This window comes from Dendrobium catenatum, unplaced genomic scaffold (genome assembly GCF_001605985.2).
Source record: "Dendrobium catenatum unplaced genomic scaffold, ASM160598v2 fragScaff_scaffold_586, whole genome shotgun sequence".
Lineage (NCBI taxonomy): Eukaryota > Viridiplantae > Streptophyta > Magnoliopsida > Asparagales > Orchidaceae > Dendrobium > Dendrobium catenatum.
Window position 1 is genome coordinate 827,307 of NW_021319048.1, and position 6,287 is coordinate 833,593.

Below are 6,287 nucleotides of genomic sequence, written 5' to 3' on the forward strand. Positions count from 1 at the left end.
GTCATAAGCAAATTCAGCCCTATACAATGGCATACTAGAATGCCAGTCCAAATATCGATACCATTTAATTGGTTCTTGTTGTATTAGAACTTCCATATATTTACAAAGATACATTCCGCAATCGACGCTGTTATTTTGTGTCGGCACGTTTCGAAATCCTTTGATTGGCCATGTCGTTATATCAATGTCGAAGGCGTCCTCCGTGTCTTTGTAGAAATGAGAAATCTGGAAAACCAAAATCAAATTAACATAGAATATTGATAAGAGTAGAAATGATAACAAAAAAATTCGTTGTTACTTACAACTTCTGGGAGTATCGCTTTATGTGTCTTCTTCGGTAACGAATCATAAAACTCCCACCGTTTTTTTAACAAGTTGCAAAGTAGTAGGGTCCAATGTTTTTCGTATATTATAGGAACAAAGATCAAATTTATACTCCTGATAATGTTTTTGTCTATATTAGATACGAACGTTCTTGTGTTCGATTCATTGTATTGTTTGTAGTATAGCTGGTTAAGAAGATATAAGATGTAGTGTGATTAATTCGAACATGGTTAAACCGAATAAATACCAGAATGTTAACTACTAACCCAATGGAAGCTTAAAACAAATAGAAAAGGTTGATTACGATCAGGACATACTGCTTCCTTCTGCGTTAATAAATGACCAAACGCGTCTATGTGGTTATTATCAAGCTCTTTCGACATTAATAATTCATCCAATTGGCTTCTATATATTGCTATAATTCCAAGCTCGAAGATAGAATCGCTCCTGTATAAAAAATCATTATCAAATTGGTATAAAATAGACTACTCAAATTGGTATAAAATCAAGTACTCAAATTGGTATAAAATCGAGTACACACTTATACTTGAATTGTTTAAGGCCATTATTAATTATGAGGCGTTTATCTTCGCTAATTAAAGCTCTGCCAGGGTAATATAACATTTCAGCTGCAGTAGCCATTGGAATTTCTTTATTTTCATCAACTTCAAAAACAACCGTAGCTTTGACAACAGGCAGATCAACATCAGTAACATTCTCTTGTTCAAGTGCTGCTGGAATTACAGTTGTACTTGTTGGTGTAGGTTCCGTTGGAGGTTCTGGTGCTGGAGTTTGTGTAGATTCCGGAGCATTTTCAGGTGCTTTATCTGGACGATCACTTGCAATTGCATTACCTAATTCCTCTTCGGCTGGCAAATTTTTTTTCGTTTTCTTCTTCCTAACACCAGTAGTGAAAGGTGTGGATACAAGTTTTCTTTTCGGTCATTTCTCCTCTGAACTCTTTCTGCAATTTCTGTCAGTACTGAAGGATCAACCTCATACTCACTTAAGGTCGTGTCTTCAGATTCAGTTGGAGATAAAGAAGATGGAGCACACATCTATTTCTTGTAAGTTTTAAAATAAGAAGGAAATTGTTCTTCAAAGAACTGCATCAAGAATCGGTCTTTCTTTTTAATTTGTTCTTTCAAATTAAAATTTTCCTTCTCCAAATCAAACACGGAGTCTTCCAAAAAATGTACGCGATGTTCAAGTATGTGATTTGTTGCTTCCACATCTGCCACCTTCTTCTTCATAAAGTTGTGCTTGTTGAACAGCTCGTATATTGATTTATTTAATATTCCCAAGTTAGTTTGATCATCAACATGGCTAGATTCAGGAAATGCAGATGAATCAAGATGACTTTGAGTTGAAAACCGTACTGGACTAACTGGAGTTGGTGTAGCTGAGTCATGTTTGGGTGGACTCGACAACCGCACTGGACTGACTGGAGTTGGTGTAGCTGAGTCATGTTTGGGTGGACTCGACAACCGCACTGGAGAAGCATGAGTGGGTTGAGTTGACTCGGCGGTTGTGGTGAAAGGTACCCTACTAGGGCTTGCCTCCCGTATTGGACTGGCTGGTGGAGAAAGATGAAGCAATAAATCTTTCTCATCATCAGTTATTTCTTGCAATTTTTTAAGTATCTACAAATAATATACCATCCAATTTAACCATAAAAACATATAATTTTAGGAGACAATTGAATTAAATTATGTAGTGAACATACCTCATCTTCTTGAAGGTCAACAAATATATTAATTACTTCTTTCTCAGTGTAAATAAAGTTACCATCCCAGCGAGTAAAACGAGGCCGGGATATTTCATCCTGTACAGCATGAATTGTTGTATGTTCAAGGAACCAAATCTGTAGAAATAAAGGCAATTTATTTTTGCTATATATTTTGTACACTAATCAAACATTTATTGAACAAACAAACAATACTCACAATTAAAATCATTACAAAACCATTTACATAACCCAAAGCAAATCCCTTAGCTTGTTTTGTAGCAACACCGTTGAATTCTTCAACTAGGAAACCCCTAATTGATTCAGGCCAGTTGTACTGATTAAACATATCTGGAGTGTTGAGAAGTTCAAAGATGGCTACTGGTATCCGAAAGTTAGCCATTGGATAAAATATGTTCGATAGCAGGTAAAGGAGGAAGCATTTCACAAGATCATCCAATGTAGTGCTATTATCCATCCTCTCAATGTCGTGGCGAATGTCATTTGATGTTTTGCCACTGGATCTTGCACTGCCAATGTCAAAAATAAGACCCCTATTTGGCATGCCTATCAGTAATGCAACTTCATCAGATGTGAATTTTAGACTTTGTCCTTTAATAATGAAACTTTCGCTCTTCATATCCCACTTCGATAATAGCATATGTATAAGTGGAACATTTTGAGGCATAAGAGGAAGCCTAAGGAACTTGCTGATATGCAACTGACGCAGTCTATCGACCAAAGGATCTCCAAACCTCTTAACAAGTACATTACAAACTTCTCTGAAAGTCGAAGTCCGGCATCGAAAATGAATCTTTGGAGTATATCCCTGCGTAACATCAATCGTTAGTAATGCTAATAACTAATAAAGATCAATGAGTTATACCGACTAATAGCTATGCTCGGTACAGAGCAATACCGAGCAGTATTGAGCATAAAAATTAGTAATTCTGCTCGGTACAGATCAATACCAAGCATTACCGAGCTATACCGAGCAGTACCGAGCATACCTATTAGTAATTCTGCTCGGTGCAGATCAATACCGAGGGTACAGATCAATACCGTGTAGTTATGCTCGGTACAGATCAGTACCGAGCAGTACCGAGTAGTTATGCTCGGTACAGGATCAATACCGGGCCGTACCGAGCTATACCGAGCAGTACCGAGCATAACTATTAGTAATTCTGCTCGGTGCAGATCAATATCGAGCAGTACCGAGGGTACAGATCAATACCGTGTAGTTATGCTCGGTACAGATCAGTACCGAGCAGTACCGAGCATAACTATTAGTAGTTATGCTCGGTACAGGATCAATACCGGGCCGTACCGAGCTATACCTAGCAGTACCGAGCATAACTATTAGTAATTCTGCTCGGTGCAGATCAATATCGAGCAGTACCTAGCAGTACCGAGGATAAATGTAATTCTGCTCGGTACAGATCAATACGAGCAGTACAGATGCTCGGTGCTGATCGGTACCGAGCATAACTATTAGTAGTTATGCTCGGTACAGGATCTGTACCGAGCAGTACCGAGCAATACCGAGTGTTACTAATGGTCGTTGGTCGTTATTGCTTAACTCATACTATTGTTTCATGGCAAATAATGCTCGGTATCGCTAGGTAAACCCTAACCCTAAATATTACAATAGAAGAAGAGTGCTACCATTAATGACTTATACTGACCATTGTCGGCAAATACCTAGCAATACCGAGTTTTATAATGCTCGGTACAGCTCGGTATATTGCTCGGTACCGCTTCGTAAACCCTACCATATATATCGAAGAAGAAGAAACCAACCTGAGGCATCGTAAAAGCAAATATGCAGAGCTTGAAACTTCACAGAAATGGAAGAAGAAGAACGCCGGTTGGAGAAGATGAAGTATATCCAAGCGAATGATGACTGAAGCGAAAGACGGCAAGGTTTGTTTGAAAACAAAGCCGTTTTTTTCGGGTCCGCGTGATAATATTCGGGTCCGTTGGTCGGGCCATTAGTTTTAAATTTCGCACGTGCCATAAACCCAATCATCGCCTGGTCGGGTATCGGGTAAAGTTGGCTGCCAGGTGTCGCGTTATCACGGCATACCGAACGTAGAGATGCGTCAGGTGGGAGGAGGCAATAAAAATTCGTCATGGAGCCACTCAACCAAATTATTTCTCAAAAAATCATTAATTTTACTATTTATTGCTCTCCATTAAAAAAAGAAAAAAAAAAACAGCTTGCAGGAGGACTGAAGTTGCTACAGGAACTGAAGATCAGACGCCTTCATGAACAAGCAAGCAGCAGGACCACACTCCAAACGCCACCATCCGTGTACTTACTTCCAATAATCATAAAGCCCTATCGGCGGTGGATTCTATCATATTTAGATATTTGCTATGCTGTTTTGTAAGTTTTTTTCCTTCTTATTCACACTCTTTCTTCCAAGTAACTATCAGCCATAGGTACTATAAACAGTTTTTATCTGTCTTTTCTACCCTTAGGAGACGTCTGCTATCCAATTTTGGATACGATTAAGCAACATTTAGTTAAAAGTCTCTATTTCTTAAAATATTTTCCCAAAAAAAAAAGAAAATCTTAAAAATTATTGTTAGTATTACAATTTTCTTTTGACTGTCAAAATTTGGAAAATTTATTATATGCGGACACCGGATGGTCCAGAGACCAACCAGAATGCGCAACGCCATCCGGTATATAGTGGTATCAAGCCTAATTATCGAGCAAAAAAGTGATGTGGCGTGTTCTGGTTGATCTTTGGATGCCATCCGTAGCCGCAAATAATAGTTTTTTCAAAAATTGACATAATGAGTTGTAAGAAGTTGATTTATAACTAAAAGTTCTAAAAAGATGTGAAAAATTATAGTAAAATTAAAGTTTAGGGTTTAGGACTATTTTTTACTACTTAAAGTAACTTTTAAATATAATTTAAGTAGAAAGAAAATAGTCTCAAATAAAACTTAAACTATAAGAGCTTTATTAGAAGTTAAATGATGACGAGGTTATCCTAAACAGATCTTACATTTTGATTTATAAGATTTACAGTGATCTTCTCATGTGAAGATTGTTTTCTATAAAAAATAGAATATTTAGCATTAGTAATGAAGAGTTGCTGAGCTAACAGAAGTTCTAATATAAGAAATTCTTTATAATACAATCATAAGATAATGGTGATAAGTAAATTACAAATAAAGTAAATATTTTATTTATGTAGTTTTTTAAAATAATTTTTTAATATAAAATTTTCTAATTTTAAAAAAATTATATTAAAACATTGTTTAAAAAACAGTAAAAAAAAAATATTTTAAAATGAGACTAAATTTTCATGACTTGATCCCTCCATAAAAAAAATCTTTATTATATCAAAGGATTAATTATTCTATGAGGAAGTTGAACATTATTCGGAGATCAATTAAATTGTGACACATCACTTATTTTTTTGATATCATAGCTCGGGATATTAGATATTCTGATTTATGATTAATCTCAATATGACATTCTATAAATAAAATAATTTCTCTTAAAAAAAAGACCTTAAAAAGCATTAGATAAAAAATAATGAAATATATATTTATATATATAAAAGTAGAAGCCTTCCTGGAAGCATTGAGGCGTGCCAGTTGTCCTGCATAGTTGTACCAACCTTATCGTGATCTGAACACGAATTCTTATCCTCTTGTCATAGCCCACTTATTGCGGCGTGCCGCGGAATTTTGCAACCCGTTTTTGTCGTTTTCTCTAAAGGAAACTATCTGTGCCATCATTTTCTTCTATCAGCGTTGCTATATTTGGCATGGGTAGTTTTGGAAATAAAAGTATTCGCTTCAAAGCTAATAATAAAGACGGAAAAAAAAGAAAAAAAAAAAGAAAATAATATTAATATGTTTTATAAAAAAATATTTTGATAGTAAATATATTTGAATGGACTTTACAATTTTTAGATTTATTGTAAAATTCTTGTAATTTAGGGTAGCTGGCATAATAATAATATGAGTATAAATCTAAATTTTTTGAAGTGTACCAGAATTTATTTTACATCATGAACTATGATACAAATTTTATATAGAAAAAATTTAGGTAAGAATATTTTATTTTAATTTCAAATTTAATATGAAAATAGTTTTAGTCTAGAAAATCGTTATGAAGGACTAATTAATTAAATTTTGTACAAAAGTTATATCATTATGTCATGGTATAATCAAAAAGTGATCAAGATGTCGTCAAGCGCTTAGATTTTTT

At 35.1% G+C, this 6,287-nt stretch overlaps 1 protein-coding gene across 1 annotated transcript in view; it reads left to right on the top strand.

The window, feature by feature from the left end:
- The window catches only part of LOC110115329 (THO complex subunit 5A), a 25,825-nt gene extending 21,412 nt beyond the window's left edge, over positions 1–4,413 (top strand). Inside the window, exon 9 of the mRNA XM_020848535.2 lies at positions 4,270–4,413. The gene's annotated coding sequence lies outside the window, so the exon portion shown is untranslated. The remainder of the gene's footprint in view (positions 1–4,269) is intronic.
- Positions 4,414–6,287: the final 1,874 nt, after the last annotated feature.